This window comes from Somniosus microcephalus, chromosome 21 (assembly GCF_052327205.1).
Source record: "Somniosus microcephalus isolate GS21.2 chromosome 21, FLI_Smic_1.0, whole genome shotgun sequence".
Lineage (NCBI taxonomy): Eukaryota > Metazoa > Chordata > Chondrichthyes > Squaliformes > Somniosidae > Somniosus > Somniosus microcephalus.
Window position 1 is genome coordinate 15,155,821 of NC_141007.1, and position 25,475 is coordinate 15,181,295.

Below are 25,475 nucleotides of genomic sequence, written 5' to 3' on the forward strand. Positions count from 1 at the left end.
ATAGCTGCCAGGTGTGAGAGAGAAACAAAAGGAAAGGGGGGGGGAGGAAAGGAGTGGAAAAATATAAGTAAAAATGAAATAGGGGCCGAGGTTATGATCTGAAATTGTTGAACTCGATATTGAGACCGGAAGGCTGCAGAGTGCCTAATCGGAAGATGAGGTGCTGTTCCTCGAGTTTACGTTGAGCTTCTGTGGAACAGTACAAGAGGCCAAGGACGGTGAGGTCCGAGTGGGAATGGAGCGGTGAATTGAAATGACAGGCGACCGGAAGCTCGGGGTCACCCTTACGGACTGAACGGAGGTGTTCCACAAAGCGGTCACCCAATCTGCGTTTGGTCTCCCCAATGTAGAGGAGACCGCATCGTGAGCAGCGAATACAGTATACTAGATTGCGAGAAGTACAAGTAAATCGCTGTTTCACCTGGAAGGGGTGTTTGGGGCCCTGGACAGTGGGGAGGGGGGAGGTATAGGCTCTCTGTCCTTGTGTGCTACTTTGACAATGCATCTTCCTTTCACTGGTATATCAGTACCTGAGTATCCTGTCACTTTCACTTTGATTCCATGTATCATTGGTCTGGGTCTAATTTTCTTAAAATCAGTCTCTGATATCACATTAACTTGTGCTCCAGTATCCAATTTAAATGGAATGTGTATGTCATTCACTTTTAGTGTCAACATCCAGTCTCTTTCTTCTTTTTTGTTTTCAGACACAACATCTACATAGAACTCCTCTATGTCGCTTTCATCTACTGCATGGACCTTGCTTTGTTGCATTTGGTTCTTACAGCAACGGGCATAATGGTTGTTCTTGTTGCAACTATTGCATGTTTTACCATATGCTGGACACTTTCTTGGTGGATGCTGTGTACCGCATCGACTACATGACTTTCGATTGTCCCTTTCATTTTCGTTCGCTGGCCACGCCTCTTTTTTCACATTGGCGCTCTTTTTGTTAAATGGTTTGTGTCCGTTCTTACTCACTGCATCCACGTTGCAGCTACTGTCACTGAACAGCTCCTTTGCCTGCAACTTCACAGTCTCTGTAGCCCTACACAGTGCTATGGCTTTTCCCAGGTCTAGATCTTGCTCTCTTAGCAGTCTTTCCCTTAGACCATTATCTGGAATACCACACACCAGTCTGTCTTTTATCAGCGAGTCTGTCAGTCCCCCAAATTCACACGATTTGCTTCTGTTTCTCAGTTCAGTCACATACTGATCAGTAGTCTCACCCGTTTTCTGTACACATGTGAAAACTCTGTGCCTCTCAAACATCACGTTACATTTAGGTATGCAGTAGGCCTCAAACTGTTCCATTATTTTATCTAGCTTCATTTTGTCTCCATCAGCAGCGAATGTGAAGTTATTATACACCTCCAGCGCTTCATCACCCACGACATGTAAGAACAGTGATGATTTCCTTTTATTAATTTTCTCGTCAGCTCCAATTGCTGATAAATACAACCCCACACATTGTTTGAACCTTCTCCAATTTTCAGCCACATTACCTGTCAACTGAAGCGTCGCCGGTGGGAGTAAACCTTCCATTTTTCACTTCGTTAGCTATTCTCTAATGGTAAGTAACGATGTTCTCTTTTGACTTGCTAATCTGTGGAGAGCTGATTTAACTTCTGATTTCTTCTCTTCATCTCTTTCAATCCCACTTCTGACACCATGTATTGATTTCTTTGTGGGTTCAATGACGAGACATTTATGAAAGAGAATGAGTTTTAATCTAAAGTCTGTTCAACTCTTTATACAGCATTTCATGAGACACCCTGCTAGTGATGCATCTAGAAGGAAACCGAAACTAAACTCAACTGCCTTGCTTGTCTCGGTCACATGACCTCTGCTGGTCAGGCACAAGCAATCAATACCTGCAATCATGCTGCTAAAGCATCATAATCGAACAGGCAAATACCATCTCTATTTGCTGATATCATTACAAATACGAGATCTGCTTCTGGAAAAACTCGCACTTGTGGCGATTAGCTCGTAGCCCATATTCCTTTAATCTAGTGAGGACCTTCTCCAGGTTGGTGAGGTGATCACTGTCATTTTTGCCCATGACCAGGATGTCGTCCAAATAACACTGGGTCCCTGGAATCCCTTGCAGGGCTTGATCCATCACCCTTTGCCAAATAGCCGGAGCCGATGCTACCCCGAACACCAGCCGGTTGTATTGGTAGAGACCTTTATGAGTGTTGATCGTGAGGTATTGTTTCGAAGCTTCTTCCACCTCCATTTGCAGGTACGCCTGGACCAGATCAATCTTGGTGAAGCGTTTACCTCCAGATAGCGAGGCGAAAATATCCTCAATCCATGGAAGTGGATATTGTACCGTGTGAAGGATTGGGTTCACTGTCACCTTAAAATCCCCAGAGCTGTGGACCTTCTTTGGTTCCCCAGGCCTATCACTCAACGACCTCTTCATTACAGGAACAATGGGTGTAGCCCACTCGCTCCAGTCCACTTTGGACAGTACTCCTGAACGTTCCAACCCATCCAGCTCTGCTTCGATGGCTGGTCGGATCGCATAAGGCACCGGTCTGGCCTTAAAAAACTTTGGGCTTGCATTTTCCCCTATTTTAATCGTTGCTGTTATGCCTTTTAATGTTCCGAGTCCCTCCTGGAACACTTCTTGTGCGTCAGTTAGCATTTTTGACAGTCGTCCAGGTGTGATGTTGTCATCCTTTTTGGCCTCAACCTTCAGTGCCTGTATGGAATGCCAATCTAATTGTATCTTCCGGATCCATTCACGTCCTAGTAATGGTGGTCCTCCATCTGGCAATACATATAGGTCCATTTTGGGTATTTCCTTGCCTTTGTATATCACGTTCAGCCTTATTTTTCCTTTGGGGTAGACTTTTTGCCCCGTGTACGTCTTCAAGACAATCTCTGTAGCTTTCAAGGGTATATGTGAGAATAGCCGCTTGTAGTCCCTTTGGTTTATGACTGTTAGGGCTGATCCTGTGTCCAATTCCATTTCCACTTGGACTCCGTCTATCTTGAGCGTGACCCAGATAGTCTGGTGAGCCTCCATTTTGATTACCTTATGTAGTTTCAGACAACCCAGCTCCTTGCTTCCGGAGTCTGTATCACTTTTCTGTTCATCTGAACTACTGTCCATCACCTTATGTACCTTTTTGTACTTCTCCTGTGGAGGTTTCTTGCTGCTGGTTTTCTTCCCTGACCTGCAGACTCTTGCTATGTGTCCTGCTTTTCCACACTGTCTGCACACTTGGTCCTTGAACCAACAATCCTTCTGATCGTGTGTTGTTCTGCCGCAGCGATAACACTTCCCTGCTCCATAGGACATTTCATTGGTGCCATATTCTTGCGGTCTCCGTTGTATCTCTGCAGCGCCCCGTGCGGCTGCTTTGTGTGATACTGCCATGCTGAAAGCCTTGTCCAGCGTAAGATCCTTTTCTGATAGAAGCCGTTTCTGGGTTCCTTCACTTTGAAGCCCACACACAAACTTGTCCCTTAACGTATCTGCTAGTCCCAATCCAAACTGGCAGTGTTTCAATAGCTTGCGCAGTTCCGTTAAGTACTCAGCATTACTTTCGTCTTTATGCTGGTTCCTTTTGTGGAACTTAAATCTTTCTGCTATCAGCAGCGGTGTGGGGTTTAAGTGATCCTGTAGGATTTCCACTATGCTTTCGAAATTCTTATCCACTGGCTTCTCTGGTGTTATTAGGTTTTGCAGTAAGCCATAAGTGTTTGCACCCATGGAATTTAACAAAACCAGTGCTTTCCTAGCATCTGGCACTTCATTCGCCTTGCAGTACACCTCAATGCGTTCCACATATGTCGCCCAATCTTCGACTTCATTGTCGAACTCAGAGATACTGCCACTCTTCGACATCCCTGGGTGTGATTAAACTGTCTAAAATGGCGTCTCCCGCGTGCTCCCTTCTTCTCCGCTGGCACAAAATGGCATCTCCCGTGCTTTCCTTTCTTCCCGTGCTCGCCCTTCTTCTCCGCTGCGGCTTCTAAAATGGCATCTCCCGCACTCTCCCTTCTTCTCCGCGGCTCAATGGCGTCTCCCGCGCTTCCTTTTTTTTTTCCGCAGTCGCTGTTCAGCCCTTGAGCCCTGGCTGCACTCTGCGCATTCTCCTGTGCTTTACCCTCTCTCTCTTTTTGTTTTCCGTCGATGCCGCTCGGTCTTCAACCCCCCCGGCTGCGCCTTGTGCGCTTCACCCTCTCTCTTACCCCGTGGTCGGCTCCAGCCGCCGCTGTCCGGGAAGGGTCTGCGCTGTACCTGTTGCCAGTCTGTTGCTGGATCGTCGTGGCTGGAGAACCAAGCCCAGCCCTCAACAGCCTCCCCTGCGATGTTCACCCTCTGCCGGATGACTGGGCGGTTGCTCGTAGTCGACGCCCGTGCTTCTGGCCTCGACTTTTTTCCACCGCCCTCCTGGAGCGAATCCTTGAAAGGAAATGCAGAGTTGCAGGTAGATTCGAATCGACCTCGTCGCCACTATTGAATACGTTGATTCTTAAAGTATGATGTTTTCCAATAACTAGACGGAGGCTGTAAATTAACAATCAACAGGTGTTTACTGGAGGAGGGTAGTCTAAAGACTAACAGTACAGAGGCATGCTCAAGGCTTATATACAGGTGTGGTCACTGCCGGTACTACAGTATACAGGAGCCGTAAAATTAATTCTCTCTTAAAGGTACATACACTACACCGGCCAATATTTATCCATCAACCAGCATCACTAAAACAGATTATCGAGTCATTATCTCATTGCTGTTTGTGGGAGCTTTCTGTGCGCAGATTGCTTGCTGTATTTACCGAAATAACTTCAGAAGTACTTCATTGGCTGTAAAGTTCCTTGGGATGTCCAGAGGATGTTAAAGGTTTTACATAGATCCAAGTTCTTTCTTTGCTTATTCTCTGCATTTCAACACTCATGTCTTTAGAAGCAGCTATCACTGCTACTACACTCTGACATAAACAACACAAGTTCCATTTGTCGAATGCTTATAATGCAATAAAAGATCTTAAGGGGCTTCTCATGGGAGAGGTGGACTGAGCAGTGATGGATTTCAGAGAGAAATCTGATGGCACTCGGCTCCCGACCTCATTACAGTCTTGGGCCAAACATGGACAAAGGTGCTAAATTCCAGAGGTGAGGTGAGAGTGAAGTGAGAATTAAAAAGGCTGATGTTGAGGAGGTTTTTAAAGGCGGGGTGGTTAGGAGAACAGTGACAAGGTTTAGGAAGGGAGCTTCAGAGGTACGGGCCAGGATGGCTTAAAACTCTGTGCCAGGAAGTGAGTAATGACAAGGGGGTGGGGGACAGGCACAGGCAAGGAAGTTGGGCTGGAGGAGGGCGAAGACTGAGGGCCAAGTCCAAGCAGGTTCAGTGATAGCATTCAGAAGTGGGGAGCCTGGCTGAGATTTGCTCTTTCTATCCCAGTTTTGTTGAGCTGAGCTGAGGACAATTGTAGGGTCCTACTGAGGCCCCCCAGTTGAGCTCAGGTAACACAGCACAAGCCAGAAATCAAACCTGTACATGACCCAGTTTTGAAATTCTGCATTGTTCTGATGATGTAAGCCAACAGATGCCTCTAATTAAGTACAATTAGCATGAATATAATTAGCTGCAATTTGACTGCCTCGGAGGATATATTGGGCTGAATTTTGGTTTTCTTGGTATTGCTGTTTATGTTAATGATGACTAGCGTCACCTGCGAATACTCAAATCGTCATATGAAGGGCGGCACGGTGAGACAATGCACCAGAGAGCAGAGAGTGTTGGTGGATAAAATGGACATAGTCCCTACACAACCTCCTTGGTATCGATGAGATCACTACTCAAAGCTACAAAATGGTTTCACGAGCGTTCGGGAACACAGGTGAGAACTGCTGCTGCTTTGAGTTCCAGGCTTTGTCAATATTCATGTAACCCGGTAGAGGAGTTTTAGGTATGCAAGGGAGCATGGGTAAGGACTACTGCCATTTTGAATGGCTATAAGAGGATCCATTATGGAAACTTGGAGAATTGTGCACAATTCTGGGCACCACACTTCAAGAAAGATGTAAAGGCCTTAGAAAGGGTACAGAGGAGGTTGACCAGGATGTTACCAGGGATGAGGGACTTCAGTTATGAGGAGAGGTTGGAAAAGTTAGGACCGTTCTCCTTGGAACAGAGAAGCTTAAGTTTAAACAATAACCTGCTGACTGATGCCCAGTTTGGGTTCCGCCAAGATCACTCGGCTCCTGACCTCATTACAGCCTTGGGCCCAACATGGACAAAGGTGCTAAATTCCAGAGGTGAGGTGAGAGTGACTGCCCTTGGCATTGAGGCAGCATTTGACTGAGTGTGGCATCAAGGAGCCCTAGTAAAACTGAAGTCAATGGGAATCGGGGGGAAAATGCTCCACTGGCTGGAGTCATACCCAGCACAAAGGTTGAAGGTCAATCATCACAGCCCCAGAACATCGCTGCAGGCGTTCCTCAGGGCAGTGTCCTAGGCCCAACCATCTTCAGCTGCTTCATCAATGACCTTCCCTCCAACATAAGGTCAGAAATGGGGATGTTCGCTGATGACTGCACAGTGTTCAACGCCATTCACAACTCCTCAGATAATGAAGCAGTCCATGCCCGCATGCAACAAGACCTGGACGACGTTCAGGCTTGGGCTGATAAATGGCAGGTAACATTCGCGCCACAGAAGTGTCAGACAATAACTCGCTCCAACAAGCGAGAGTCTAACCACCTCCCCTTGACATTCAACGGTATTACTATCGCCGAATCCCCCACCATCAACAGCCTGGGGGTCACCATTGACCAGAAACTTAACTGAACCAGCCACATAAATACGTCAGAGGCTAGGTATTCTGTGGCGAGTGTCTCACCTCCTGACTCCCCAAAGCCTTCCCACCATCTACAAGATACAAGTAAGGAGTGTGATGGAATACTCTCCACTTGCCTGGATGAGTGCAGCTCCAACAACACTAAAGAATCTCGACACCATCCAGGACAAAGCAGCCCGCTTGATTGGCACCCCATCCACCACCTTAAACATTCACTCCCTCTGCCACCGGTGCATCTAGACGTACCATCTACAAGATGCACTGCAGCAACTCGCCAAGGATTCTTCGGCAGCATCTCTCAAACCCGCGACCTCTTCCACCTACAAGGACAAGGGCAGCAGGCGCATGGGAACACCACCACCTCCAAGTTCCCCTCCAAGTCACACACCATCCTGACTTAGAAGTATATCGCCGTTCCTTCATCGTCGCTGGGTCAAAATCCTGGAACTGCCTCCCTAACAGCACTATGGGAGTACCTTCACCACACGGACTGCAGCGGTTCAAGAAGGCAGCCCAGCACCACCTTCTCAATGGCAACTAGGGAAGGGCAATAAATGCTGGCCTTGCCAGCGACGTCCACATCCCATAAACAAATTAAAAAAAAGAGGTTTTCAAGATGATGAGAGGTTTTGATAGAGTAAATAGGAAAAAATATTCCCTCTGGTGAGTTGGTCAATAACAAGAGCTCATAGATTCAAAATCATTGGAAAAAGATCTAGAGGGTTGTCGGGATCTGGAACGCTCTCCCTGGAAAGGTGGTGGAAGCTGATTCCATAAATAATTTTAAAAGGGAGTTGGACGGGTTCTTGAGGATGAGGAACTCACAGGGTCACGGACAAAAAGCGGGGGGTGGGACTGAGCACGACGGCTCTTTCAAAGAGCCAACACAGGCACGACGGGCCGAATGGCCTCCTTCTGTGCTGTAAGCTTCTATGATTCTATGATTACAGGATCTACCTCCAGGACATAGCAATCCATAATATAAATGGCCTGATATTGGGGGAACCGCAGGATGACATCGTCTACCTCGGAAAATCGGGGTCTACGTTTGTGCTGCTGGGAGATGGTCCCTTGCATTTATACTGATGCAGCAACTGAGTCTCCACATCGCAGAGCGCAACATGACCAACACTCGACTGGAAATTGAAACGGGCTAACAAGCTGCTTTTATATTGCTGTGTTAGCGGCCCAGGCTCCTGATGCGTGGGACTCTTGCTAAGGCTAGTGCTTAACTCATGCAGCTGTAGCTAGCCGGGGGGTCCCAGTAAAAGACACATCACCCTGGCAAAGGCCGGCAAGTTTAACTTTGGTGTTGAGGCTGACAGTGTGAGACTAGCATGCCGCGAGGCGGTGACACTGACATGCCAGTCCAGTAACTAGACAGAGAGTAGCACTCAATGGTCACTCTCCTTCGGTATGGAATTTTCTTCCATTATTCATTCTCAGGGATGTGGGTGTCTGCCCCTCCCTAGTGGCCCTGAGAAGGTGGTGGCGAGCCTTCTTGAACTGCTGAGGGCAGTTTGATACAACTGAGTGGCTTGCTGGGCCATTTCAGAGGACAGTTAAGAGTCAAACATGTTGGTGTGGGACTGGAGTCATGTAGAGGCCCGACGGGATAAGGACTTTAGTTACATTAGTGAACCAGTGGGGTTTTTACAACAATCTGACAGTTTCGTGGTCAATTTTACTGATAGCAGATTTTTTATTTTCAGATATTTTAAAACTGAATTCTATTCTGAAATGCCATGGTGGGATTTGAGCCCATGTTCCACTGAATTATTAGTCCAGTAACACAACCACTACACTACGGTACCCCTATACAGTAGATGTAAAAGCACCTCTGGAATATCAACAGAGCGGATTCACCTTTAGAAAGGAGCTCATGTGACCATTAGATCGGTATGCCAACACTGAAAGGCTGCCTACCAACCCCAATAGACTACCAGCTGTGAAACAGATCTCCCTCTCACTCCCTGTCCACTGCATGTAAACATAGAAACATAGAAAAATAGGAGCAGGAGTAGGCCATTCGGCCCTTCGAGCTATTCAATATGATCAAGGCTGATCCTCTATCTCAATAACATATTCCCGCTCTCTCCTCATACCCTTGATGCCTTTTGTGTCTAGAAATCTATCTCCTTCTTAAATATATTCAGTGACTTGGCCTCCACAGCCTTCTGTGGTAGAGATTTTCACAGGTTCACCACCCTCTGAGTGAAGAAATTTCTCCTCATCTCAGTCCTAAATGTCCTACCCCGTACCCTGAGACTGTGACCCCTCATTCTAGACCCCCCAGCCAGGGGAAACATCCTCCCTTCATCCAGTCTGTCTAGCCCTGTCAGAATTTTATACGTTTCAGTGAGATAATCGCTCGCTCATCAATGCTCAATGTGGAACTGTGCAGGAAGATCTCAGATTCAAACTCCGGTCCGTACTGTGTCAGCTGGGGTAGCATTAAGTTGGACTCGGTGACCCGTGCTACACAAATCAGCCAAGGTTTTTCCTCCTGATCGAGATTAAGTGACTGATGCTGGAAAATGTGCTGGATGTTGCGCGACGAGATTAGGAGCAGATGTGATTGGGGTGCACTGGCCACGTGGGAAATGGGGAAATTTTCTGAATGACCCCGTGAGTGGTTCCATAGCGCCCCTTTTCCACGAAGATCCCGTGCCCTTTCGGGGGAGCCAGTCTGCCCCTGGATGCGATGACCCCCCCATCTCCCCATAGACTGCCAAAATTCCCTGGGCAGGCTCACTTTAGACAAGGTGCCAGAGGTCCAACATGGTCCAACATCTTTGGGTATTCCCAGGCAATGAAAAAAAAAGGTCATCCAGGGCTCCTGCCCCTGACCACTATTCGATAACCCCAGCTGGACTATACACATGAATGGGCATCGGCTAAGGACTGGGGCGGACTCGAGTGTGAAACATTCCACAGTTGAACAGCCCATCAATATTCACTATCAAGGATTACACATGGAGAATGGCTGGTTCGACAAAGTACCGCTGTGACTGGCACCCTGGCCAGAGTCAGCAGCTTTAGAGCCGGAGAGGAGAAAATGGAGAGGGAGGGGCGGAAAGAGAAACAAAATGGCTATTTAACCTTTCTGGCGCCGTAGCGTGTATTTATCATTCTGTCAATCTTCAATATCTAGGCTTTCAACCGGCTGAAATATAATGGAGAGTGGGAACTAGGAGAGTGAAGAAACGAGTTTAAGGTTTTAAACTTGATCTTAAAAAATATGTAAAGATAACATCAATTTAAGAAAACATTAAAGTAAGAAAGAGAGGGAGAGGAAAAGAATAGGGTGAATAATCCAACGGGGCGAGGGAATGAAAGGTTGGGAAATTCCTGGCAGCTGAGGCGTTACTTCGCCAGAAGTGCGCGGAAACCTCGTTCACGCTCGTACGCAGGGTTTCGCGCCGCACTTCCAGCAAAGTAACGCCGGCAGAGTGGGAGCAGCTCCCAGGAATTTCCCGGCCAAAGTGTTGTAATTATTTTAAAATTTACAATGGCAATTTTAGTAGCTTAGGGCTAACAAGCCAATAATAAGGCTATTCCTGACATTTGAGTGGATTTATTACTGTAATATTAGTGTTTGCTTCAGAGTCACAACATGCGAGGTGAACAGAAACAACATGGCCAGCCCATGGAGACACTCGATTTACCGCAGTCTAAGGGTTAACATGGTGCCTAGTTACAGAAGACCAGATACATAGGAGTGCTTCCAAGGTAACAGCACATTCTGAGTAATGGATGACGTCACATCCATTTTGAAAAAGGCCACTATAGTTGAGTGTTTGATCTTAAGAGTTGCCATTGCAAACATCTAGGTAATCAGTGCTACGTGACTATGTGACTGGGTTGGCTCATGTCCCACCGATCCTCAATGGATGAACATGCAGTTTAATAGACAAGGGCCATCAATGCTAGTTGCCACCAATGGGCCTCACAGCAAAGGGAACATCAGACACGATGTGTAAGTCAGTCAGGAGTGGAAAGGAGGCACGCGCTGAAATTCTGACTGTGAGGGATCAATTGCCTGATTGACCCTGTTTTGTGCGCTGCTCCCTATCGGAGTTCAGCCTGAGTGAGACAGGTTGAGAAGGAGCACAATGACTTTAATTTTGTCCGATTGAGCAGTCACACAGCCCTGCCGATCGCATCCAGCTCCTGAATTACTTCAGAGTTGTAGCAGGGTTTTCATTACTGCAGGAGCACGGCCAGCCGCACAGCAATCACACGCTGACAAGCACTGCTGCAGCTTTCAATTAGGGACTACTTCAAAGTCAAGAGATTAAGGGAGGCAATTCTCTTCTGCACCCGAAAAATGTGCCCTTTGTTTCCTTGGCATAACAAACTCACAAGGGCCTACTATTTTTAGCAGAGCAATTCCCGAGAGACCTAGAGCTGATGAGACAATTAGAATGCAATTGCAATGATGCTGCTGAGCCACTTATTAAGCAGCAAACAGGTGATACAATAGGTAGATGGTTCACGAACCCAATCACGGAATCCACAATGTTCTGCAGAAACGAAACAGAAAAGACATTCAGCAACAGAACTCAAGAGGCAACAGAGAAAAGTCTCTTCAGTGCAGAAGTTCTGCAGGTTCTTGCAGACAGCGGTGATGGAGCAGCGACATGCCCTCTTCGAGCTGAGAAGGCGCTCCACTAACAGGCTGATCAGAGGTCAAGCAATATTAGAATGGATCAAAGCAGTGTCATCTATCGACTGGATGTGACAGGCACAGCAGAAGAAAGCTGTCAAAATCTCAAGAAAACCACAGAGGCAAGCACCGTCAAGTGTCAGCTTGGCTCAGTTGGTAGCATGCTTGCCCCTTGCGTCAGCAGGTTGTGGCTCCAAGCCCTATTCCAGAACTTGAGCACGTAATCTCGGCTGACACTCCAGTGCGGTATTGGGGGAGTGCGGCACGGCCAAGACCAGAGCTCTTGAAGAGGAGGATTTTGTGCGAGTTTTTGCAAGAGGTGGGCAGCATGGTGGCATAGTGGTTAGCACTGTTGCCTCACAGCGCCAGGGACCCGGGTTCGAATCTGGCCTCGGGTGACTGTCTGTGTGGAGTTTGCACATTCTCCCCGTGTTTGCGTGGGTTTCCTCCGGGTGCTCCGGTTTCCTCCCACAGTCCAAAGATGTGCGGGTTAGGTTGATTGGCTATGATAAATTGACCCTTAGTGTTAGGGGGATTAAATACGTGGGGTTACGGGGATAGGGTGGGATATGTGTTGGTGTAGGGGTTACAGGGATCGAGTGGGATATGTGTCGGTGCAGGCTCGATGGGCTGAAATGGCCTCTATTTGCACTGTGGGGTTTCTGTGATTTCTGTGATTCTGTGAAGAAGGAGTAGAGGTGACAAGGTGGATGGCTAAAGGACAGAAAAGAGAGACTTGTGGTTGCTGGATGCTTTTGGAACCAGTGGGATGTAAACAGTGGTGTCCAGAAGGGGTCAGTGTGAGAACCATTCCTCTTCTCAAAATATATAAATGAAAGGGGGCACAATGTGAACATTTTCATGACACAAAAATAGGGAGTATGTTTATAGAGATAGGAACAGGAGTAGGCCATTCGGCCCTTCGAGCCTGCTCCGCCATTCAATGAGATCATGGCTGATCTTCGTCTGAGATCATAGCTGATCTTACCAGTTCAGTACCCCGTCCCCGCCTTTTCTCCGTAACCCTTAATCCCCTTAGCCTTCAGAAATATATCCAATTCTCTCTTGAAAATATTTATTGAATTAGCCTTCACAGCCCTCTGTGGCAGGGAATTCCACAGGCTCACCACTCTTTGAGTGAAGAAATTCTTCCTCATCTCTGTTTTAAATGATTTGCCCGCTATTTTTAGACTGTGGCCCCTGGTTCTGTGCTCCCCGGCCATTGGAAACATTCTCTCTGAATTCAGCCTGTCCAGGCCTACCATAATTTTATATGTTTCGATGAGATCCCCTCTCAATCTTCTAAACTCCAGTGAGTACAAGCCCAAACTATTTAATCTCTCTTCGTAGGTCATTCCCGCCATTCCAGGTATCAGCCTGGTGAATCGCCGTTGCACTCTTTCCATGGCAAGAACATCCTTCCGCAGATGGGGCGACCAAAACTGTACACAATACTCCAGATGCGGTCTCACCAGCACCTTGTACAGCTGGAGTAAGGTATCCCTATTCCTATACTCGAACCCCCTTGATATGAAGGCCAACATACCATTAGCTGTGAAGGGGACTGTAAGTGACTTCAAGAAGACGTGGGCCTCAATATTAACCCATTCTCCCCCATGATGGGTGGCAGAGGGTCGGGGCGAGGGGGTTAAAAAGTGAAATGAGCGAAATGTGACTCCAACCCTGCGCACACGCGCCCGCTGCCATTTTTACGGCGGTGGATATCAGGGCATCCGAGGCGGGACACTTATTAACGTATTTAAGCCAGGCTCCCACAGTGCAATTGGAAGCCCCATTTGAAGTTAGTGGCTGCTGCACAGGTTTTCTAGGGGCCAGGAAGCTCGGTAATGAAAGGGAGGCGGGAACTGCCGGCTCCACAGGGTAATTGGCTCTTTCAACACTCCCTGTGGGCCAGGAGGAGCAGGTGTACTCCCTTCCCAAGCCCCCCAAGGAAGACTTCAGCCTCCCCAAGCAAAAGGTGCTGTTAGGGAGGGAGCTCCAAGATTTTGACCCAGCGACGATGAAGGATCGGCGATATATTTCCAAGTCAGGATGGTGTGTGACTTGGAGTGGAACTTGGAGGTGGTGGTGTTCCCATGCGTCTGCTGCCCTTGTCCTTCTAGGTGGAAGAGGTCACGGGTTTGGGAGGTGCTGCCGAAGAAGCCTTGGCAAGTTGCTGCAGTGCATCTTGTAGATGGTACACACTGCAGCCACGGTGCGCCAGCGGTGGAGGGAGTGAATGTTTAAGGTGGTGGATAGGGTGACAATCAAGTGGACTGCTTTGTCCTGGATGGTGTTGAGCTTCTTGAGTGTTGTTGGAGCTGCACTTATCCAGGCAAGTGGAGAGTATTCCATCACACTCCTTACTTGTGCCTTGTAGATGGTAGAAAGGCTTGGGGAGTCAGAAGGTGAGACACTCACTGCAGAATATCTAGCCTCTGACCTGCTCTTGTTGCCACAGTATTTATGTGGCTGGTCCAGTTAAGTTTCTGGTCAATGTTGATTCCCCCGGTTATTGATGGTAGGGAATTCGACAATGGTAACACCATTGAATGTCAAGGGGAGGTGGTTAGACTCTCTCTTGTTGGAGATGGTCATTGCCTGGCACTTGTGTGGCACGAATGTTACTTGCCACTTATCAGCCCAAGCCTGGATGTTGACCAGGTCTTGCTGCATGTGGACACAGACTGCTTCATTATCTGAGGAGTTACGAATGGAACTGAACACTGCAATCATCAGCGAACATCCCCACTTCTGACCTTATGATGGAGGGAAGGTCATTGATGAAGCAGCTGAAGATGGTTGGGTGTAGGACACTGCCCTGACGAACTCCTGTAGCGATGTCCTGGGGCTGAGATGATTGGCCTCCAACAACCACAACCATCTTCCTTTGTGTTAGATATGGCTCCAGCCAGTGTAGAGTTTTACCCCAGTTCCCCATTGACTTCAATTTTACTTGGGCTCCTTGGTGCCACACTCGGTTACGAGCACACATGTACGACCTTGTCCTTCTGTTAGATCGCGTTGTGCCATTGCCTGTTTGACTTGCCCTGGAATGCTCAACTTTATCGCTGGGGAGGTCTGTGATAAGCAACCATCAGTGGTAGCCATCTTCTCTCTTCTTCTCATCCTGGTTTAACTAACCCTACACCCTTGCTGAGCTCATCAGTCCATGAGAACCGCTTTCTGTTCCATCGACCCCATTCCCAATAAACTGATGACCATCCAACTTCCCTTCCTCATGCTAGCTGACATTGTAAATGACACCCCCTCTTCAGGCACTGTCCATCTCCCTTTCAAAACTGTCACCATCACCCCCTCCTTAAAATATTCATCCTCAATCCTTCTGTCCTTGCAACCTACTGTCCCAAATCCAACTATACGTTCCTCTCCAAGGTTCTTGAATGCATTGTCGCTTTCCATTTCTGTGCCCATCTCTCCCCCAGCTCCCTGTCTGAATCTATCCATAAAGGTTTCTGCCCCTTCCACAGCACCGAAACAGCCCTAACCAAAGTCACAAATGGCATTCTCTGTGACTGTGACCAGAGTGCAGTATCTCTCCACATCCTCTTCCACCTCTCTGTAACCTTTGACACAGTCGACCACACTCTTGTATTCCAACACCTCTCTTCTGCTGTCGTGTGTGGTTCCACTCTTACCTATGTTATTCTAGACAGAGCATTTCCAGCAATGGCTTCTCTTCCCACCCCTGTACGGTCACCTCCAGAAACCCCAAGGATCCATATTTGGTCTCCTCCTTTCTTCATCTACTGCATACTGCTTCTTGGTAATACCATGCACAGACATGAGATCAGCTTCCACACGTATACTGATGATACCCAGCTCTACCTCCCCACCACCTCTCTCAATTCTTCCACTGCCAATGCCCAGTTAGGCTGCTTGTCTGACATCCAGTCTTCGATGAGCCACAATTTCTACCAGCTAAACACTGGGAAGATCAAAATCATCTTCTTCTGCCTCTACCACAAACTCTATACCCTTGACACGAACTCCACCCTCTTCCTCAGCCATTGTCTCAGGTTGAATCAGACTGTTTGCAACCTCGGCATCCTATTTGACTGCTTGTCTGACATCCAGTCTTCACTATTCCAATTCTTATCTGGCTGGCCTCCCATCCTCCAAGCTCCATAAACTCCAGCTAAGCCGCCCACTACCCCTGTCCTGACTAACCTACACTGACTCCCAGTACCCCATGACCCAAATTTAAAATTCTCATTATTGTGATTAAATCCTTTCATGGCCTTGCCCCTCCTTCTCTGTAACCTCATTCTGTGCTACAACCTCCCCTCCTTCAAACTCTCTGTTCCTCTGACTCTGGCTGCCTGTGCATAACCCCTTCCTCCGCTCTACCTCTGGCTGCCGTGTCTTCAGCCGCCTAACCCCCACATTCTGGAATTCTCTCCCTAAACTCCTCCACCTCTCCACCTCCTTCTTCCCTTTTAAGACCCTCCTTAACACCACCTCTTTGACCAAGCTTATGGTCAACTCATCTTATATACCTTTGGCTCAGCGTCCATTTTTTATCCTTAGACTTCCTTGAAGTGCCTTGGGATGTTTTTCCATGTTAAAGGCTCTATATTATCACAAGTTGTTGTGTTTCCCTCTATGGTTACAATACTGTTTTGCTCATACTGTGCTCAAAGACTTTTGTTATTAAATAACAGTTTGGATACACGTTATAAGTTTATTTCTCTCAAGTTGAACACATCAGCGTTAGCCATCCGACTTCCCTTTCTCAAAAACCTTCCACAAAAATCTTCTGGTTTGCCTCCTAAAATATTCCAAAACCATCTCTCTCAAAGAACTCTACTTTTATATTCACAAAGTAAATCTCACTTAGATGGGCATGATTATCAGAAATCAGCTAAAATTACCCATTCTGTTATGCGGATCTTTTCCAAGGTATCATTCAAATGGGCAGACATGTCAGAAGTTACCATGGCCAAGTTTCAAATTTCTTGAGTAAGGCTGGGCCTTTCAGTTACATACTCCATCCTCTAACTCCCCTATCAGCAAAATTACAACAAGACATTTTCCGATATTCATGCATTCTTAGAGTGCCCTCTGTTTATTTCATGATTGTTTAGCCTACAATCTTGACAGGCTTAGAACAATGTAGCTTCAGGCTTAATCAGGGATGTCTCTGTGTGTGGATCCTTTGTCTGTATCGGTTTCTCCGTGAGACCGTGTCAGCTCTCCCAGAATTCCAGTATTAACCCTTTTGGGTTTTCCAGAATTCCGTGGTGTGTGTGTGGCTGAGAAAGGCCATATGCCCGTAAAATAAATGCTCAATGTCGGGGCTGCAGGAATGCCATCCCTAAATGGACAGGGCAGGACTGATTGCATAAGTCCGTGGGATGCTTCACTCACTGGCAGTGCGAATGAGAAATCCAGGTGTGCGCTGGGCATAATTTTCTGACCACTATCTTTTCTTGTGCAGCATGTGCCCAACTTTCCAATGTGCACTACCAGGGTTAAGGCTTCCTGCTGGTATCACAGGTCCTGTATAATTAGCCTCTGTATCTTCTTCTGGCCTAAGCGCAAGGTAAAAAAACAATCTAATTCCATGGTGACGAAGAGCCCAATTTCTAATGACAGCAAATCAGTGCAGCAAGCTCACATAAAATAAGCACTGGCAGAAATCCAGGAGAGTGCTACTTAGTGAAGTAGAGGAAGATTGGCAGTAATATATTTTCTTAATGGTTCCTGGAGACTTCATTAGTAGATAATTTGACGGTCCATGAATCACTTTTGCTGTGTTATGTTGTACATAAATTGCATTCAATACATCCCGTCCATTAGTGCACTCAATGACAAGAGATGCAGTCAGAGAAATGAGTGCTAACAATGTGGAATGAAGGAAATAAGCAATTAATTTGCACAAAGTTCTCTTGCCTGCCAATATTCCAGACTATTCTTAATGGCCCTCACCATTATTAAAGTGTAAATCGGACAGCAAATTCCAACGGCCGCGCACACGCAACTTAAACATGGAAATCAGGAAGCTGCTCTGCTCCTCCAGAAGCTGCGCTATAACAGTACCTCACCGAGAGACTCAGCATTGAAACACACGGAAGGGCGTGAGGTTGCGGTACTTACATGATAGATACACACTAAACTTGCCAGAAAAAGTTAGGGCTCGTCCATTCCAGTGTAAGCACATTTTTAATGACGTGATAAGTCTTAATTACTGCCAAGCAACCTCTCTGGCACTGAAAATTACCTTTTACAAGTGTGGAGTCTCATTCCTTCAGATTTTAATTATTGTTGGAAATTTTAAAACAATTAAAAATGTAAATTTTTAAAAACTTTTTCTCTCTGTCTCTTTTATCTCTCAATCCCATTTTTCTCTCCCTCTAGCTCACTTTCTGTACATGATTTGCCATCGAATTAACTATTCTAACTTACACTTCCTGGTTCAGGTTCTGCGCTCCTCATTAGTGTTTCTTCATTGGTTAAGGAGATGCACAGCTGCCTGCCCTGTTCACACAGGTCCCAGATTCTGCGCTGAAATGGCTTTCTAATTACAGTAAGTTCCAGTGCAAAAGCCCATAGAAAGACTGTGGGCGAGTGTATGTGTAATGAACGGCTGGAGCCGTTTGTTCGCCACTGACCGTAAAATTCAGGCCAATGTGTTGTTTGGCCAATGTCTCAAATGGATCATGGTAATCAGTTAGAACTGTATGGCTTGCCCTGCCATTTTTTCTTCTCTTCCCTGGTTTTCTCCCCTCCCTTCCTCCCTTCCTGATGGCGTGACTCCATGTGACCCAACGAACCTCTGGTAACTCACCCACCTGGTCATTCTTCAGGTGTATATCTGGATGAGCTTACCCAGCCTCTATCCAAACCCATGTGTATCGTCCTTATCAGAATGCGTGTGTGCAGTCTCTGTTGGAATCAGTGTGTACAGTCTCATAGAAACATAGAAGATAGGAGCAGGAGTAGGCCATTCGGCCCCTCGAGCCCGCTCCGCCATTCAATGAGATCATGGCTGATCATCCAAACTCAGTACCCTGTCCCTGCCTTCTCCCCATATCCCTTGATCCCTTTAGCCTTAAGAAATATATCTAACTCCTTCTTGAATATAGTTAATGAATTGGCCTTTACTGCCTTCTGTGGTAGAGAATTCCACAGGTTCACCACTCTCTGGGTGAAGAAATTCCTCCTCATCTCTGTCCTAAATGGCTTACCCCTTATCCTTAGGCTGTGACCCCTGGTTCTAGACTCCCCGGCCATTGGGAACATCCTTCCTGCATCTAGTCTGTCTAGTCCTGTTAGAATTTTATAAGTTTCAATGAGATCCCCTCTCATTCTTCTAAACTCCAGCGAGTATAAGCCCAATCGACCCAATCTCTCCTCATACGTCATTCCTGCCATCCCAGGTATTAGCCTGGTGAATCTTCGCTGCACTCCCTCCATGGCAAAGATTCATTTGTGTGGTCTCCAGCTGATTGCGTTTATAAATACTCCAACTGTAACAGTCTTTGCAGATTCTATTCCGATCAATCTGTGTGGTTGTTATCCGGTTGAGTTTGTGTCGTCTTTATCCAGTAATCAATCTCTTCCAGTTAAATTTGTGCAGTCTCTATTGAGACCAGTCCCTGTGCAGATATATTCTTGCAGTCAACTGATGGGTTTGGGGTGGGACTGGAGGGAAACTCACACCGATTTAAAATGGGGGGAGTTGAGGGGCGGATATGTAGAATTTGGAATTCTCTGCCACAAATCATTATTGAAGCAGAGTCCCTGAAGTCATTTAAAAAGGGAATTAGATCATTGCTTGAAAAGGGGAATATTAATGGGTCTGGGGAGCGAGCAGGAGTATGTGATTGGACTAGGTAGGAGCTCTCATTCAGAAATGCACTGAAATATCAACCAAGAGTATATGATCAAGGTGATTCAAGTGGCTCTTGAATCAACAACCTTCTGACTCACAGGTTACCACTGAGTCAAGCTAAAGCTTAGGAACGTAGGAACAGGAGTCGGTCATTCAGCCCCTTGAGCCTGTTCCGCCATTCAATTATACGATGGCTGATCTGTATCTGATCTTAACTCTATCTACTTATGTGTGATAGTGCTGGCTCTGGGCAAAAATGGTCAATAATGACGGTTCAGAAGGGTTTGAAATGTGAGCAGATTCAAGAAGCCTACTGCAAGAGACCAACCTGGACCCAGACGCAAGGCCCAGTATACTTCCTGCTTGTCCAAAGCCCCCTATCAAGGATGGACACCACTCATAGCACAATTACATGCTGGACCTTCAGTGTAAGTATCTGGAAATGCAATCTGCAAAGTAGCTCGGGAAAGCCTGGCAACTCATTTTTTTAGCAACTGAATGAAAGTTAAAAGTTTTACAGAATAAAAGAAGACAAACAAAAGGCCATTTGGCCTATTGAACCCACTTGTAGGGACCATCTACAACCCACCCTATTATGGACTCTATTCCACCTGCCCCTTGGGTGATTACAGAGTCCTTGCCTCCACCACCCTACCGAGACCATTCCAGGTACCAATCACTTTGTGTGAAGAAATGCTTCCTGACATCATTCCTGAACTTGTTTTTTTACTGGTTTTCTCCCTTGTTCTGTGGTTGTGGTTGACCTTGTGCTTCAGATTGACCCTTTCCACTTCACTTAGTACCTTACACACCCCTGTTAAAATCCAGTCATACTTGTCTCCTTTCAAGGCAGAGAGTGGTGAACCTGTGGAATTCTCTACCACAGAAGGCAGTAGAGGCCAATACATTAAATATATTCAAGAAGGAGTTGGATATATTTCTTAAGGCTAAAGGGATCAAGGGGTATGGGGAGAAAGCAGGGACCGGGTACTGAATTTGGATGATCAGCCATGATCGCATTGAATGGCGGAGCAGGCTCGAGGGGCCGAATGGCCTACTCCTGCTCCTATCTGTCTTCACAAAGGAGGACACAAATAACCTCCCAGAGATGCCGGGGAACATAGGGTCTGATGAAAGGGTGGAACTGAAAGAAATCAGTATTTGTAGGGAAATTGTATTAGGAACATTGATGGGACTGAAGGCCGATAAATCCCCAGGGCCTGATGGTCTACATCCCAGGGTACTTAAGGAAGTGGCCCTAGAGATAGTAGATGCATTGCTGGTCATCTTCCAGAACTCGATAGATTCTGGAACGGTACCCATGGATTGGAGGGTAGCTAATGTTACACCACTATTCAAAAAAGGTGGTCGAGAAAAAGCGGGGAACTATAGACCGGTAAGCCTGACATCGGTAGTGGGGAAAATGCTAGAGTCTATTATAAAAGATGTAATAGCAGAGAACTTGGAAAACAGTGACAGGATCGGACAAAGTCAACATGGATTTACAAAAGGTAAATCATGCTTGACTAATCTACTGGAATTTTTTGAGGATATAACTGGTAAAATAGATAAGGGAGGACCAGTGGATGTGGTGTATTTGGACTTTCAGAAGGCTTTCGATAAGGTCCCACATAAGAGATTAGCATGCAAAATTAAGGCACATGGGATATTGTGTGCAGTTTTGGTCACCTTACCTGAGGAAGGACGTTCTTGCCATGGAAGGAGTGCAGCGAAGATTCACCAGGCTGATACCTGGGATGGCAGGAATGACGTATGAGGAGAGATTGTGTCGATTGGGCTTATACTCACTGGAGTTTAGAAGATTGAGAGGGGATCTCATCGAAACCTATAAAATTCTGTCAGGTCTGGACAGTCTAGATGCAGGAAGGATGTTTCTGATGGCCAGGGAGTCCAGAACCAGGGGTCATAGTCTAAGGATAAGGGGTAAGCCATTTAGGACTGAAATGAGGAGGAATTTCTTCACCCAGAGAGTGGTGAACCCGTGGAATTCTCTGCCACAGAGGGCGGTGGAGGCCAGTTCATTAAATATATTCAAGAAAGAATTGGATATATTTCTTGAGGCTAAAGGGATCAAGGGATATGGGGAGAAGGCAAGGACAGGGTACTGAAATTCGATGATCAGCCATGATCTCATTGAATGGTGGAGCAGGCTCGAAGGGCCGAATGGCCTACTCCTGCTCCTATCTTCTATGTTCAACATCTCAGACCGGTGAGCACTATACTTCTGACCCATCGCAAGATAATCTAGCTAGGTGTAGAGGGCGGGAATTAAGGGGATTGCTGAATGTGCCGTTTTCTCCTCCCCTGTTAAGTGTAAGTGTACTGCATTCATATCATCCTGTTGTATAGTATTGTTATCTTATTTTCTCTGTTAATAAATTTTGGTTTTCTTTGCCCCAAACCACTGGTCTGCTCATTTGTCTATATCGCTATCTGCCGGTAAGCCTGGGGATCAGAACAAAGGGGTGAGTGATTCAAACCGCTCAGAGATAAAGGCAGCCGGAGACATAACCGACTGGCCAAAGCAAGTAGCAAAACCCCCTACAGAATGGCGACCGGCGGCAGGACTCCGGCAGCAGTGTGCGATATAGTGGTGCGGACGAAGGAGCCGTAATGGAAGAGAGGTTGTCCGATTATGTATTTAGAAAGGTGAATATCACCAAAAAGTGGATACTCACCCTATTACAGGCTGAGCGTCCCATAGATGCAGCTGCCCAGTGGACGGCCAGTAAAAAACATAAGGTATCAATAGAGAAAGCAGTGTGGCTTATGTGCTACAAGAAACAGGTCCGACTGTTGGACGGAGTTGTAGCAGCACAGACTGCCAAGCTTAAGAAATCAGCCCTAGAAATCCAGGACAAGCAGATAGAGATACAGGATAAGGCTTTAGCAGAGGAGAAATTGATAGTGGCGCTTCAGGTGCTAAACCAAGAAAGAGTGCAGACGGCAAAAGAACACCAGGCAAAAGTAGAGCGCTTGGAGAGCCGGGTCGCTGAAGTTAAGAATAATACAAGAGCAAAAATAGAGCGCCTGGAATGCCAGACCGCCAAAATCAAAGGTAGCGCAAGGTACAAGGTGGAGTGTTTGGAGTTCCAGGTCAGAGAGGCAAGAGGTAGTGAGATAAGGTTACAGGACACAATTGCCCGCCTAACCCAAGAGATAAGAGAACAGGAGGAGAAGGTTAAAGAAGTAAAGGCAGCATATAGGCTGGCTTGCGACCGAGGCTTTGAGGAAGCAGATCATGGCCCCTTGAGTATGGTTTTAGCGAGGGCTAAGGGGATGATATGCCTTATCAGCCCAAAGACAGGCCAGTCGGACTTTACCAGCAGCCCAAGCAGAGCGGTCCCACAGGCAGCGCAAAGAGATGAGCCAGCAAGGGAACCAGAGGTTTCACGGCCACCATCCATAGCTCTGAGCTTTCAGGAGGTCTGGCAGCATAGGGGGTTGGAAGATGAAGTGGTAGGGGAGGTACAGCAGCCCCCCGCTAGATAGGCTGGGACCGGGACCGGTGTACCCCCTCCGACAACGGAGGTACGGCCCGCCCGGCGATGACGACAAACAAGGAGCCGTCCAAAACCAGTTTGTGGTGCTGCATGGCACCCAGCAACTCAGGGCCATGGTTAGTCATATCCCCAAGCTCTCCGAAAAGGGAGACCCCTCACTGCATTTTAGAGAGATAGAACAGGCAGCTTGCGTTAATGACTGCGATGACGCAGAGCAAGCCAAGGGTAAACTCCTCCAGACCCTATCAGATGAATGTAAGAAGGGGCAGAAGGGATACGATGGCTTAAGGGATGAGATATTGGAGGCCATGGGTATGAATGACGGCAGCTCGTTCGCCCGTGTAGAAAGAACGGGACAGCTCCCAGGGGAGTCCCCGCAGGCGTCTGCAGACAGGCTGTGACAAGTCTACCGGAGGGCGTGCCCGAGAACGCCAGCATGAACGTTGATGGACCAAGACCAATTGGCCCACTGGCTCCGTTGTCTAATGACAAACTGCCTGCCCCAAATCCGAGCCCAGGCTGCAGCCTGGTTTGACCCCTGTAGCCCCCAGACCACCGAGGAAATGGTGATCCGCCAGCTCACGATAGCATTTAAAAATATAAGGGGTATCGAGACGCCCCAACCCAAGGGGAAAGTCCATGAGGTTAAACCTGGGGGCCAGAATAAGAAAGAGTGGCACCAGGAGGGAAACCGTCCCTCCCAGAATAAGTTGAACTGTTACGGGTGCGGGAAGGATGGCCACTGGCGAAAGGATTGTCAGAATCCCTGGAAGGAGAATAAGGGGAAGAATTCACCAGCCCCAGCCCAAAAGGCAGGGCCCAGTATCCCTCCTGCTGCGGTCGAGCCACTCCTGGAGTCGATACAGTCCCTACGATCTTTCCTCCTGGCCAGCCAGGGGAAAATAGCTGCCACCACCGGTGTTGTAGTTCCCTCAGCCCCATCTGACTCCCCACAATGACTAGAGCCAGCGCAGCCTGTCGACCTGTGTCCCCGCGAAAACGCTGAGGGGAGCAGGCCCTATGTTAAGATGGGGGTGAAGACGGTGCAGGGGAGATATTCGGTGGACACTGGAGCTTCCAGCATGGTGGTCCATTCGGAAGACCTGACCAATTCACCCCGGTCTAACAAGGTCCCATTTAGCTTAATGGGACCCACAGGGAACGAGCAGGCTGGGGAAAGGTCAAAACTTTTGGCCATAGGTTTAGGATCCCTCCATAACACGTGGGAGGGTAACCAAAAGACGGACAAGGTGGCCAAGCAGGGGGGCAGGGAAAGAGAGTTCTGGGACCCCTGTAGAGCAGACCCGGTAGCAGCAATCCGGGACAAGGGAGGCACACAGTGGGTAGCTTTGGCCCCGGACCAAAAGCAGGTCCAAGCTGTAGGGGGTTTCTCTTGCTCGTTCTGGTCTCCTACCAGGCTTCGTGCAATAATTACCCTTGAGTGGTTCGACCCACTCTTCCCTACGGTTCTAGACCTTGGACTTAGGTGCAGGGAACTGTAGTGCAGAGAAAGACTCAATAGACCAGGTTGAATAGCACGAAATGGATGCTTTTATTATTAAACAGTTTGCAGCATTACAAAATACATATCATAAGCACAAATCAAAGCGACTACAAGCATGCACATATCTATAAACTTGATTCCATGGAAATGGGAAACACACGGCACATCGAAAAAGGGGAAACACATTACGATTACCCTTACCCCCTCCCCTTATACCTAAACTAAGTTTCGACTTGAGGAACTCGGGATCATGCTCACCGCTTTCAAACTCGCGAAAAGGAGGGGTTCGCAGCCTTTCTGGCATAGCTTTCCGTCGTCACGTGGATTTGGAAACTTCTGGCGCAGCTTGTTTTTCTCTCTCTCTCAAGCGATGAGGCAGTGGACACAGCCTCGGTGAGCACTCGTCATGGCTGAAATCCACTAAGTCTGTTGTGGATTTGGGTTCATGGAACAGAAAAACACCTCGAGAATGGGATGTTGAGGCACGGAAGTGCTAGGCCCGGAATGTCCTTTCTCTCCGGCCTGTATCGTCGGTTTTCCTGAGGGTGTCTTCTTCTTCGGCCTGGGTCGTCGATGATCTCCCGACAACGGTACCCGGGCCACCCTCGTCGTCTTCTCGTCGCGGCCGAGCCTTGTCTGGCTGAACACCGACCACGTTGTCCTTTCCGAAATGTCCGTCCGAAACGTCCTGCTCGAATTCCGAAGCTACCGAGGTAGAAGAGGCGCTGATGGACTTTTGGGCCAGCCTTATCTCCCGCCAGGTCATAGTCCAGTCTTTGTAATAATTTTGGCGGGCAGAAATCTCTGCAGGGGCGCTTTGTCTTGTAACGGGAGCCGGTGATAGCTTTAACTGGCCTTCCTGGCCGATAATGTCTTTTACTTTGTCACCGTAACTCGGTTCGCATATTGATCGGTCTGGAGATTTCCCTTGATGGCTGTTAAATGGTTTTTCCTTTGTACATTAAATGGGTTTAAGTGTTCATGCATTGTCCGCCCATATCTTGATGGGCCCCATCCTGTTTGCCTGAAACTGTCTTGTACTTAGAATCCAATTGAATATGTATGCCCATTTCCCTGAGTTTCGGTTTCCCGATAT